The sequence below is a fragment of the Chanos chanos genome, chromosome 13 (assembly GCF_902362185.1).
Source record: "Chanos chanos chromosome 13, fChaCha1.1, whole genome shotgun sequence".
NCBI classification, from domain to species: domain Eukaryota; kingdom Metazoa; phylum Chordata; class Actinopteri; order Gonorynchiformes; family Chanidae; genus Chanos; species Chanos chanos.
Window position 1 is genome coordinate 21,718,833 of NC_044507.1, and position 14,196 is coordinate 21,733,028.

Genomic DNA, 14,196 nt, shown 5'->3' on the forward strand with positions numbered 1-14,196 from the left:
AATTATGTGAAAGCTCTACAAAGCAAAATGATGGAACACTGTAGAATCAATCATTTAAAAACACATTGAACCAACACGAATGAAATTAAGTCAGTTTTTCAGGTTTAACTTTTAAACATACGTAGAGCAGTCTGCAGTGTGCGATGGAGCACCGTGTGATGCGTGTGCTGACCAAATTCCAGCCCGCCGTCAGAAAAGAGAAAACGGATGTAGACAAACGGTGTTAGCCCGGGTCACAGTGAAGGAAATGTCTCCCTCCATCTTACCGTTTCTCAAAATGCCCTCTTTTCTTATTACTCTGGCGTGTTACCTCATGCACACTGGTCATCAGCGTGGCACGACTGTGAGCGTGGCAGTAGTCCCGGTGGAGTTCTGAGCGGACAGGCATGATTCACAGTGTGAGTTAATGCCAGCCGTCACCACTAATATCACATGTCTATGCATCGGGGCAGTATTTTATCTTGCCGTACTACCGTACACCACAAAAGCTCTGCTCAGACTGTAGACATCATGGCTTCCCCCTGTCATCTGTCTCTGTAGCGTATTAATCGTAATTGGATTGAACTTCCTGAAATTTGGCGTAGTTTCCAGGAAACAACCTCTTTTTTTCAGTGACAATCTGTTTTGAATAATTGTCAAAGAAAAGTACCTAAAAAGAGAAATGTATCATTCGGAGTGTACAGTTACTGTACTGGAGACAAACTGAATGGTGACGCAGTACTCCCATTCACTAATGTGCATTATACAGGCAGGGCCCCGGGTTCTTTTCAAACCTTGAAGTCCCTTCTCTGTTACTCTCAATTTTGATGATCTTGGGCTTACTTAATGTATCTGCACATGTAATATTAAGCAGTGTTGTAGCACTTGAGATAAGACTTGGGACCGGTCTCAAGACCACTTTTTGAAGGTCTCTGTCTCTTCTTGGAATCGACCACATTTTAACTCGGTCGTGTCTCGGTCTCAGGCATAGAGGACTCGGGATCTTATTTCAAGACCATAGCTGTGGCAGTGTTTATTTCGTCAATGAAAACTGTGATGGAAAACGCTCGTCAACGAATTTTTCTCCACGATTAAAATGAGACAACTAAATAAAATGCACCTTCGAAAATAAAAACTGTGACGAAATATATTACCATTTTCATTGCCAAATAATAAAGAGATGATCATGTCGGAAACAGACAAATGGACAAGCAATTTTGCTAGCTTGCACCTCTATTTTTTCATCCAATTATGGGCATGCACTCAATTTGCAAGATATGCACAGCAATGTAATGCATGCTTATGATTGGTCGATACATACTGGTAGCGCTGCCAAGCCAATATCCCCCCTCCTCTGGAAATTGAACTTGGCAACTGAAGTCATGGCTTCTCTCGGAAGAACAAAAAAGACAGATTTGTGGACACATTTTAGCTATAGAACAACTGAAAATAAAATGCACTGAAAACAACGAGGGTGCAAAATCAGTAGGAAAAATACCACAAACCTCATTTGACTGAAATTTGACTAAAATTTGTAGAGTTTTCATTGACTAAAACTAATAATGATCAAATGACTAAAATATGACAAAAACAAATATGTACTTTAGTCAAAAGACTAAATCGAAAACTAAATCACCTGCTAAAATTAACGCTGAACTGTGGGGATATCAACCGTGGTGAAGTTAGCTTGAAATTTGACATTTGCCTAACATTCACCACATAGCTAGAACTTTATCTCATTAAAAGTTATATGGACTACCTACACATTATGTTATCCTGCCTTGTATTAGGTTGTGAAATTATAAATAGTGTTCGAACATGACATGAAATGCAAATGAACAACAATTTAAGGCACGTTGTTGCATCCTACCGTTTATTCCAGCGTTCGTCTTACACGGAAACGGCGTTTCAAAATAAAAGTACCTCGAAAGTTCATGCATACTCACTCTGTCACTCATTATCTAAGCCGCTTATCCTGATTAGGGTCGCGGGGGGAAACACCCTGGACAGGTCGCCAGTCCATCGCAGAGTTCATGCATACTGAAGAGTAATTTCTGTGCTGCAAACAGAGTATCGGTGAAGTATAAGGCCAGGCACGGTCAACAAATTTAGAATATTTATATTTTATGTTCAGTTTCTCTTTAAACAATGGTAAAGGATTACTCATAATTGATCTTCTGAATAATATCAATAACTTTTGAAAGCACATTTTGGGACCTTTCTGTTCAAAGGCTCAACCTAGTCCTAGTGACCAACCAGGAATCTAGACATTTTATTTCAACTTAGAGTTCAATAACTTAGTAGTATCAATGAAATGACCATAAAAGTATGATTGTGAAATTTCTCATAAAATTGTGAAATCGGAATATACATCTAAAATTAGTCTGGGTCAACAAGGGTCAGGCCTGGTCTTAGTGACTAAAAGATGCAGACATTTCGTTTCATCTTAAATATCAATAACACCCTGGAATTGATTAAATAAACACATCAATACAGTTTTGAAACTTCACAGAAATTTGTGAAAACAGATTATGTGTCAAAAAAAGCACTTTTTGGGGTCAGTTTCAAAGGTCAGGCCTAGTCCTTGTGACCAACCAAAGGATGTAGACATTTCATTTCATCTTATATGTCACTAACACCCTAGTAATGATCAAATAAACAGATAAATACAGTTGTGAACGCGGTTAGAAATTTGTGAAATCTAAAAACATTTTAAAAAAGCACTTGCACAAAAAATTGTTTTGTGTTAGCTGGATGATAAAACATGGAAAAGGAGGGTTGAATAAAGATGGTTAAGTTGATTTCAGCTCTTAGTGTTTGTTTGCGTGTGGGTTTTTTTAATGGGAATTTGGATCTTTCAGATCAATTTGAGAAGTGCTTGTGGTTTGACTGTTCCACATTTTATCGTAGGTGCATCACGCAGTGCGGGACTAGCACTGGTCTGGTCCTGGTCTTAACTCAGTCTCGTCCTGTCTTGGTCTTGGTCATGACTTGGTCTCAGTTTAGGTGGTGTTGACTACAACACTGGTGAGCACAATTTTCTTATTTTTCACCCTCAAAAGTAAAAAAAAAAAAAGACACTTTAGATTTAAAACTGCGTTAGGTACGAATGTTTACTATTATATTTTTGTGCTGAGTAGAGGAGACATTAAGTGTCTTTTGATACTTTAGCTGCAGTCCTATGTTGAGCTAACCTTGAGATTTAGTCAACATTAGCACACATGTAAGTTTGGGGCAAGCTGTGTCAATGACTTTGGGGCAAGTTGTCAGACGTGACAACTTGCCCCAGTATAAATAGGCACATATAACATGCTGAAAAAACACTGTGATATTGTGATATTCTGAAGGAAGGAAGGAAAGAAGGAGTTGAAGGAAGGATGGAAGGAATAGAATAATAGAACAGATAAACTAATCCCCAGAGAGAGAAACTTTGGAAGGAAGAAAGAGAGAAAGGAATGAGGTTAGAACTTATGAAAGAATGACAGAACAGGGCAGAACACCACCTGATATAATATTAAAGGCAGTGAGGCAGGTGAACTTACAAAAGAAATCAATCAGGGGTACAGCGAGGGATTTTGGCATAAATTACCATACTCTGACTCTGTATTGTCAAAAGTTCTCCACAGAAGAAGTAGAGAGTCACACAGCCATCCCAACAACAGTAGTTGGCTATAGAAAGCCAAGGCAGGTTTTTTCACCTGATTTAGAGATGCAGCTTGTTCAGTATATTGCCAGGGCAGCTGATATTTATTTTGTGAGGTCAGAAGACTTGCCTACCAGTGTCCTGTGGCTCACCAGCTGAAGTTCGTTCCAATATGGGCAGATAAAGAAAATGCCAGCTCAGAGTGGTTCACAGCCTTCTTAAAGTGGCACCCAATGCTGTCTCTGAGAAAGCCAGAGGCAACTAGCCTTGCCAAGGCAAGTGGCTTTAACAGGGAAAATGTTAATGCTTTCTTGGACAATAGAGCAGAAGTGCTACAGTGACTTCAGTTTGGACCAGGAGACATATGGAATGTTGATGAAACTAGGGTGACCACTGTACATAAACCTGACAAAGGCATGGCCAGATGCGCATTCAAACAGACAGGGTCACTGACCTCCGCTGAAAGGGGAAACCTCATCACACTGGCCTGTGCTATCTCAGCCACAGGGAATAGTATACAACCATATTTTATATTCCCCCGTGTCCACTTTAAAGAGCACTTCCTGATCAATGGACCACCTGGCAGCAAAGGAGGGGCAAATCCCTCTGGGTGGATGACAGATGTGCACTTTGCTGACTTCATGATACATTTTGTGGAGCATATGAAGTGCTCAAAGGAGAAGCCCTGTTTGCTCCTTCTGGACAACCACCAGTCTCATCGGCCCATCGATAGCCTCAATTATGCCATAGAAAATGGTATAATTATGCCGTCATTCCCTCCCCATTGCCCTGATCACCTTCAACCCTTGGACAGGTCTGTCTATGGGCCACTGAAGAGGCACATCAACACCGCATGTGATGCCTGGATGAGGTACAATCCTGGGAAAACAATGTCAATTTATGACATTCCTGGAATTGTGGCAGTTGCCTATCCTCTGGCTGCGACCTCCTTGAACATTGAGGCTGGCTTTAGGGTGGCTGGAATACAACCTTACAACAGGGATGTATTTTTGGGAACTGAGTTTGCACCATCCTATGTTATGGATGGCCCCATTCAAAATCCAGCCGTGCCAGACCTCAGCACCAGCCCAGCCATGCCAGGCCTCAGCACCAATGCAGCCATGCCAAACCCCAGCTCCAATCAAGCCATGCCAGGCACCAGCCCAACCCTTACTGCCACAAGCTCAGATGCAGACCTGCCCAGTTCCTATGCTAGTTTCAGCTCACCCCTTCCCAGCAATGTCAGTGCTGACAGAAATTTACCAACTCCAGAGGACATCTGGCCCTATCCAAAAGTTGGCCCCCAAAATACAATTTGCAAACGAAAAAAAAAAAAATGGCACAAAACAGCAATTCTGACTGACACACCAGTGAAGCAAGCACTAGAAATGGAAAAGAATAAGGCCCAATTTCACAAAAACTTGTTTCAGAAGAAAGGGAATAAAAAAAAAAAAACTGGACCTGTAAAGAAAAAGAAGGCAGCTAAAAAACAAAAAATCCGAGACGAGTCCCCATCAGATGAAGAGGAGTGCTTCTGGCTCGTCTGTGTGGAGTCGTTCTCAAACAGGTGCAACGGATGGGCCCACGATGCTTTCACCTCAGGCCAGGCAATTTATATGCGCCAGAACTGTGACTCTGAAGATGAGTCTGATTAGTCAGATACGATGTTGTTTGTTGTTATCTATGGATGACTGTTTGTTGTTTTGAGTTCTTTGATGACTTTGAATTTGGTTTTGAATTTAAAATTTAAAAAAATCAATATTTACAATTAAGTAGTTGTGTTTTTATTGGTAATCCAGTGTGACAACTTATCCGACATAGAGTGACAGCTTACCTGCTGATGGGGCAAGTTGTCACAAGTGTGCACACTGTATTTAACTGTCTACAACTCTGTACTGAAATAAGATATGAAGATGTAATGAATACAAAATATGTACCCAAGGCTTCTCTCTTTCATTTGGTATGACATCTATACCATTGTGATGTCACATCGCTACTCATTGACCTCCACTGGCTACCCATGGCCACCCGAATCAAATTCAAGTCACTAACGCTTGCTCACAGACTGACTTCTGCGTCCGCACCCACCTACCTAAACTCTCTAATATAGGCTTACTGTACGTTCACACTGAGAGCAGCAAGAGCAGCAGGACTTGCTTTGGTCGCCCTGCCAACAACGCTATCGAACACTGCGGACACTCTGACGTTGATGAAATAGGTGGATACAAGTTTGTTCCAAATGCTTGGTCTTACAAACTTTTTAAAGGGGCTGAAAGGCAAACAAACACGTCAACTAGACTGACCACAAGAGTATAAGTTAACTCATGAAATCGTTTAAATGTGAAGCTGAGAAACTGATCTCTCAAGGAAAGAAATCAACAATTATAATGACATGTTTGGTAACAAAATAAACTAATTAAAAGCCATTTGTGTGGTGTAACTTTTGTAGTGATGCTAGTGCTAACATGCTGACAATGCTAAGTCAAATTTCAACATTTGATGATCAAACTCCTCCGTTGTGCTGGGAACTATAATTACATGTTTGGTGGGAAGAAAAGTTTAGATGATTGTATTCTCTAGAATTCTCTGGGGAGCACTTCTAAATTCCGACTGGTTGCCGCCGAACCGCATCATAGCTTATTACCGTTAAGTTAACTGAACTTCAACTGTATTTTGACGCCCAAACCCGCCTTGCCACAACGCTCCTCGCCATGCCGCTCTTCGCCGCTTAAAGACACTGGCTCACAGAGAAAATGAATGACTTCACGTTAACGCTCTCGCCGCCCTCAAGGCGCTATTATACTCGATGCAAGGGTCGCACTGTGCGCGAGCTGCGACGTCAAAACAGCGGCATAACCGTTTACACTCACGCTTGGGGTGCGCTTGACTGGCTACAGTCATCTCCTAAACGATAGATGTCGCTGCTGAGAAAAATACAAGCTACGCCACTGAAATAGCATTAAGAAGAGGTAAAAGAACGCAAAAGAAGGTTGTTCACAGAAATACCTGATAAAATCGCAACAAACCCCTTGTTGATGCAACTTAAACCTGAGAGTACCCTCTATCCTTACAACTAACACCTCTTACCCGCTAACACGCCATACTCACACCTAAGGTGCACTCCTACTCCCCTGCCTCTATCTTGAAGGAAATTCTCACTTATTACTTCTTGCTCGCACTTAGCGCCAACTCTCAGGTCCTGGAGGTTAAATTGTTTTTTCCATTTGTAAGTCGCTTTGGATAAAGCGTCAGCTAATGTAATGTAATGTAATATATTGGGCCTAGTCAGTGTAAGAAAGAGTGAAAAGTGTGACATCATACCCCACACTCCCCAACCTATTAATGTTCAGTGCTCCTTCTTGTCTTTGCTCTTCCTTTTACAATCATAAGCGTCTGTTCTCGAATGAGATGGATATGGTGTTGTTTGGAGTTGTTGTTGTTGGTGTTGTTGGAGTTGTTTTTTCCAATCCAGCGGTGTTAGCGAATCTTTACCAGGTCTGGTTAACGGTTTTCATTTCAATATCAGAAACGATTAAATTCGAGTTATAAGCATATGTGCATCTCTAAAGGTAACTGAAAGATCGTTGACCTCATCAGTAAACCGAAACCAACTTGCTAATCAAGTAGCTTAATACACTTGTGAAAACACTCAACTCAATATGTGGATTCTTCAAGCTGTTTACAACACTAAACAACTTACAAACCTTCCCCTCGATTATCACTTAAGTAATTATTTACAAACTTACACATTAGCGTACACAAACAATTAAACTAGTTACGTCTGGAACACAAAAAAATGTCCTCGGACGCTCCTTCAACCCTCTCTCATAGGGACTCGCACGCGCTGTGGCTCGTGAACATCAGCCGGCCACGCAGGAGAACAGTAAACTAGTGCAGCAAGAGGACTTGTCTAAATGTATGTTTTTATGTTGATTTGACGTCAGGTTCGATTTTTTTTCTCTCACATGATGGTTCATGTAAAAATATTGGTAAGAAGAGCTGTTCCCAGTTCAGCATGAAAAGAAAATTTGTACCAGAAGAACAGGGCAGGTAAGCAGCTGAGTGAAGACAAAATTGATGGGCCAACATGCAAAAGCTGCCAGTAGCACCTGTGGAAGGGAACTGATCAAAATGACAGTTGACTCTACAACACTGCACACCATAAATACCAAACAGCAATGCATCGTGAACCTACCAACACGCTGCGTGACTTCCACTGAGTTTCATCTTAGAGACCTCCATAAACAGCTGCATTTGATCTGTGCCTGAATTCAGGAAACTCTGCAGTTGCTTCCATCAGCTATTGCTCGGGGTAGAGAAAGCACCAAAAATAGGTATTTTACTTAAAATGCCGGTTCTCACACAAAGAATGACAAAAGTAGGGAGCCAGAGTTCTCAGTGAACATATGACTTGAACTGAAATCTTACAGTATCAGGTTTTGAATGTACTTCAGTGCCATAAGTAAGCTTACATAATTTCCAATGTGATATTTTGCTCTAAAATATTGAAATAAATCAAAGACATTTTAAATAGTATGCAATTAAAATACAAAAACTACTGATGACAAAAGACAGCTTATCCAAATCAATAACTTTCATGTGGATTTTTAAGCGTATGACCATAGATATGATATAGAATATCCCATGGGTAGTTTATTTACTTATTTATCATTTGCGTACGTGTGTTGCAAATGGCCAAAGAGACCGTAATCTATGGGCTGAGCAACAAACTTTAATTCAGCCAAATCTTTCTAAAATAGGTCAAACACTAACAAGCATGGTACTGGAGATAAGACTAACATAATCCAAATAAGAGGCAATGGCCGGTCAAAACACGGGGCCAATCGCTCGTCGAGAAACAGGCACTGATCAGAACGCAAGAATCGCTAAATCACAGAACGTTAGAAGTGGTTTGGAACTCACGATAACGCAAGTCCTCGCAAAGTGATACGGGAAACCCGGGGCCATTTTTTCATGGATACGTCTTCAAGAATTAACATGAAATTGTAAAAAGGTCCAATAGACCCGTAGGTAATAGACGGGCGAGGTCGATTGTTTACAGGTAGAACTGATAGGAGACAGAGTTGTGACAACGTGCGTGAATGCGCATTACCTGGCCCACGTTAGCTCGCTTAGCTAGCTAGGTAAATATACTTAAGGATATACGGTAGAAATAATTAAGTTAAAGCTATAGTACGAACTGATGGTCACTGATGATGTCATTTTACCATGTGAGCTAACAATTATTTTGAATCATGTACTGTAAAAAGAAAAAAGGAACTGACCAGACTTAGCACGTTAGTTTTTGCTGCCCAGACTTAGCACGTTAGTTTTTGTCCTTTTCACATTTTAAAAATGCAAATTCATGATCTGCATAGTCACTGACAGTTACAGCAAAGTAAATAAATGTAACTTTGCGTGTGTTTTAGGTTGTTTAAAAACAAAAAATATTTCTTTATTTTGTTTTAATAATAAAAAAATTATACCCAGTATTTGGCTAAATAAGCAAATCTTTTAATTAATTAATTTTTATAATGCGTGCGGTACTGAAAAATTCTGAGGTAGCCAGAGGATTATAAATTATAATCATCTCAGATGTCACAGGGGTTGAAATGAAATGAATGAATGAATTAAATATGATTCATTTACATTTTTCACATGTTGTATCTGATAACATGAGATCTGTCTAGCAAAAAAAGACTTTGCAGATTCACTGGACAGATTTTCTGTTGAAATCTCCACACACAGAGTATTTGAATTCATAAAAAGATAAATGAGAGACTTGAAAAAAGCAGTGATATGATGAAGACTCCCTGAGGAGGGGAGAGGGGCGTTTCTGGGACACAGAAGAAGGCCGCGGGGGGTTTTACCCAGGTGTTCACCGAAGGGGCTTGGCTGGGCCTCAGCTGCCAGTTCTCTGTGCCAAGTGGGTGAGGGAGGCACAGTCAGCGACCCGTAAAAGAGCCCGTTCTCCTTCTCCCGTCTCCTCCTCTCTCTCCTCCGTTCTCCCTCTCCCATCTCCTCCTCTCTCCTCAGTGTGGCACATCCACAGAGCTTCATACACATCCATCAGATATTAAACCATGCAGACACTGAATGGAGCCATGATTGGGAGTGTGCGTATTGTGGAAAGAAAAAAAGGATTGCGAGTGTGTGTGTGTGTGTGTTTGGATATACACATATGAGTGTGTATGTATGTGTCCGTGTGTGTGTGTGTGTGTGTGTGTGTGTATGTGTTATGTGTGTGTGCACATGTTTGTGTGTGTGTGTGTGTGTTTGCATTTCTTTTGCTCATCATCACGGGTGCTGTGCCTGAGTGTTGTGGATCACAGCTCGATCTGCTGCTTAGTGGGAGACTGCCTCCCCACACACAAAAGACTGTGATTTTGCTCCTTTTTCTCCTCACTGCTGGAGTGTTAGAGCATCCTTCCTCCCCAAAGAGCACCTCTCCAAATATGCAATGATAGCACCGATTTTAATTACCTCCCATGACTACTGAATTTGGGCCCGGCCTGACACACGGCGGGGTGGTTCTTTTTTGGATTTATCTCTGGAAACACCTGCACTCCTCTCCCTCTCTCTCTCTGTCTGTCTCTCTGTCTCTCCCTCTCTGTCACTGTCTCTCTCTCTCCCTCTCTCTCTCTCCCTCTCTCTCTCTCTCCCTCTCTCTCTGACAGCTGCTTTTGGCTATCTTCTCTGAGCAATATCTACTGATTAGTGAATATGAAATATGAGACGAAGAGGAGAAAAAAACAGAGATAAATAAAGTGCTCAAGCATAATTACAGTCATCAAGTGCCAATGTGTTATGTAATATGTTTCTTTTTTGTCCTGTGTCTATGCGTGCTCACACCTGCAAGAATTCATCAGCTGGCACTGGTCTGGTTCCCCCGGCATCAGCCGGCACTGGTCTGGGTCCTCCTGGGACCACTGTGTCTCAGAGGTGGAATTTGCAGAGACCCCTGAAGGCAGCTTTGGGGTAAAACACCCCTTGTGCTGTCAAGCTCCGCCGTTCCTTTTTCAAAGCTAGAATAAGGCAAAAGGAAATATTATGCTGGCAGAAATAGTGGAGCTGAAAGATCATAAGTGTTTGCTTGGGCGTTATCACGTGATTTATTTGGCATTATGTTGATGCTCTTCCATGCCAGCCCTTGCTTTTTTTGTTCTAAGCAGCTGAAATTACTGAGGCAGGAAGAGAGGGCTCAATAAGGTAACCCAGTGTCACAGGACATGTTTAGAATATCCCCCTGGGCATTCATTAAGGTACCGCATGAATAGCAATGATGGTTTGCCGATTTGCTCACTGACCATTCGTGTAGTCCACGTCTCCTGTTGTTTAACATTTAACGATATTCCTGTTGTTTTATTCTAGCATTTTTACTGTTAGAAGAAAACTCATTTTTTTTAAAGTTCTTTTTTTCAAACCCCACATTGAAGTGCTGGATGTTAAGCCTAACACAAAGGCGATATATTTGTGTATTCATAAGCCTATTAGCTTTTATGTCTGACCTTCACTCGTTGTAAAGTGAGCAATATTTACAGAGCTTTGCTAGCTGTGACGAGCACAAAGAAAGGCCTTGGAATGTAAAACAGACAGTGCTGAAGGAGAAAAGGGTGGGTGTTGATGGAGGTGGAATTCGTTGTGCCAGCGAAGAAAGTGGGCATTGGGTACATTCTCTGTGTGGTTGTTAAGTAAGGAAGTCTGTGTCTCCCTGGCTCTGTTAGAGAAGGATACTGCGGATTCTGGCAAGATACTGCGACAGAATGGCAAGAGTTCAAGAAAAGAGCCGAAGGGTGTGATGGCCTGTGTTATACCGGTGGGCAGCCTGTAGGATACTTTGCAGGGAAGAATAGTATGAGAGAGCCCAGATGGGTCAGTTCTGTAATGTATCAGTGCACTGAATAGGCAGGAGGATGACCTCAGGGGTCACCAGCTGGCTTTCATGTCTGAGAGGAGCCATCCATGGAAAACCGTCCCTCTACTCTATTCACTTCAACCCTCCCTACACATCATATGACACTCATTACTGTGTGTCAGACTAAAACCTTGTGACCACTAGACACAGAGGTTGTTCAACACATAAAGGACTCAGCAGGTAGAAAGAGAGAGTGTGTGTGACAGAGAGAGAGAGAGGAGAGAGAGAGAAAATGGAACAAACAAGATTGGGGGAATTTTTTTTTTTTGGTGAAAAATCTAAGAAACAAAAAATTCAAGTATTTGATCAAAAAATGCCAAAGTTATCAACAAACTCTGAGGTAGCCAGATGGTTATAATGATCCCAGATGTCACAGGGGTTGAAGTTGAATTAATTAATAATATGATTAATTTTCATATTTCACATGTTCTGTCTGATAACATGAGGTGTGTCTGGAAAACAGACCTTGGAGACTCTCTGGAAAGATTAGATTTTCTGGTCTCCACATAAAATATATCTTAAGAGATGAGAATCTAAATGAGAGACCTTCTTCAAACATTGGATTAAATTCATGTAAGAGTACCAGATTAAATCAGGTAACCACTGGATACAGATGTTGTTCAACACATAAAGGACCCAGCAGGTAGAGAAGGAAAGAGAGAGAGAGACAAAGAAAGAGAGGGGGGAGGAATGACTTGACATTCCACTTTGAACAGTCCTTCAGCAGCAGTAATAGAGTAACAGAGTAGCATTAACCTCTCCAGCCCTGTTTGAGATTGCGGCAAAGAGAACTTTAATGAGGTATAGCTCACAGCGGGGCCCCTAATAATCTCTCAGTACACATGTGTTTGTGAGGTCTACACTGCAAAAGGTGCTCAGCTGTAATTACAGCGTTCCTCTACCTGCAGTGGAAGTGCTCAAGAATTGCCTTAATTCAGATCACTTGATGGAGTAGGACAAGCACACACACACACACAAATACAACATATGCATAGATGCACACACCCTCAATACAACACACACACACACACACACACACACACAAACCAAGAGTTCTGCCAGATTTCCTCTCCAAATGCTCTTTGATGAGCCAGTCACACACATTTGTAATATATCAGATCATGATAAGGACACATGAGGGGGAAAAAATCCATTCTCTTTCATCCTTTATATCTTTCTTTTGCCTTCCAAATACAAAAGAGGCCTGAGCTGCTAAAAGACAGGGCAAATCCCTACTCAGAGCAGCCGTACAGAGAGGGGAGGGAGAGAACCGTACAGTCAGGCTCTGTATAACCCTTTCTGTGGCACCTATCTGATTCATCAACATGCCACAAAGCCACTGCAGTACAAAAATGCCTCTGTTAATGTATATATTCATGAACCTACCAGACTACAAAGTCTTTGACTTAAAGTAAAAGAAATATGAAGATCTTGAGAAAAATCTTCATGTGGAACTCTTTCTTAGTCTTCTTGATTTCCACCAGGTGACATCCACATGTGAGGCCTGGGTTTACAGCGCACAGACGAATCCTAATAAAGTGATTGTGAAGTGTCATTCATTTTTCGAATATAAAAACATAAGGCAGAGGCACAGGCACAGAGACAGTCAAATACTACATTATTCCTTTATGGCCATATTGGACAGTTTCACACTACGTTTAACAGTTCTTAATAGCAAATATGTAAGTGCGTATGTAAAATTGGATACATATTTTCAAATGATTGCCTTGTCGTTCCTTGGTCGAAATCAACTTGAGCATATTCTACAAACTTACAAGAGATGGGCCAACAACCGTAGATAAGGCAGAGTGAAAAAAAAATGGTTGGCAGTGTTCAAAATGAACTGTTGAATATGAAAGATACGCTCAGAACTCAAATAAAACTGATTATTTTCTCATTCTCCATTCTTATAATTCTTATTTTCTCAGATGCCAATGAAAATTACATGCTTCATTGTTTCAGATGATAACGCATTGATCACAAAAAAATATTCACCAGATGAATGAAACTTCGCTTTGTTAAGAAAAACAGTGACTTGCAGTGAACGAACTTAATAGAGATAGCTGTGTTTGAATATTTTAGCTAGAGAGAAAACCGCATGAAACACTCTAACAATAGGGGATTACTGTACCTTAGCAAATATGTGTTGCATTGTAGTGCTGAAATAGAGTTGATGGGATGTTCTAGCAGAACGAGAATGAAAGTCCACACTGAACTTTGGTGAGCAGTAAAAAAGATCTTATTATGTAGGATTTTTTTCCCCAGTTGTTTTTCCAATTGTTTTCAAACTTGATACACACAGCTCTCGAAACTATCTCCTGTGTTCTCTAAAAACACTGACACGTGAACCGTACCATCATATTGTAAACTGCACATATCCTTGGAAGTATCATATACCTATGCAGAAAACACATAGTCCTCAAGATCAGACAAGTTAGTCTGATCAGTACAAATTGCATCCTTCTGAATTTACATGACACACTGCATTGAAAAACAATAAACGAATGTTTTTGGTTTTGATCTGTTTTTTGATTGTTTATTCACTGAAAATTATTGTAAGCCACTGAATGTACAAAGCAAAAGTTGTGAATGCATAGAGTGTGTACAGGTAGCTTCTTCCTATTGTTAGTGTCCCTCTGAGAATGAACATTACAATTCT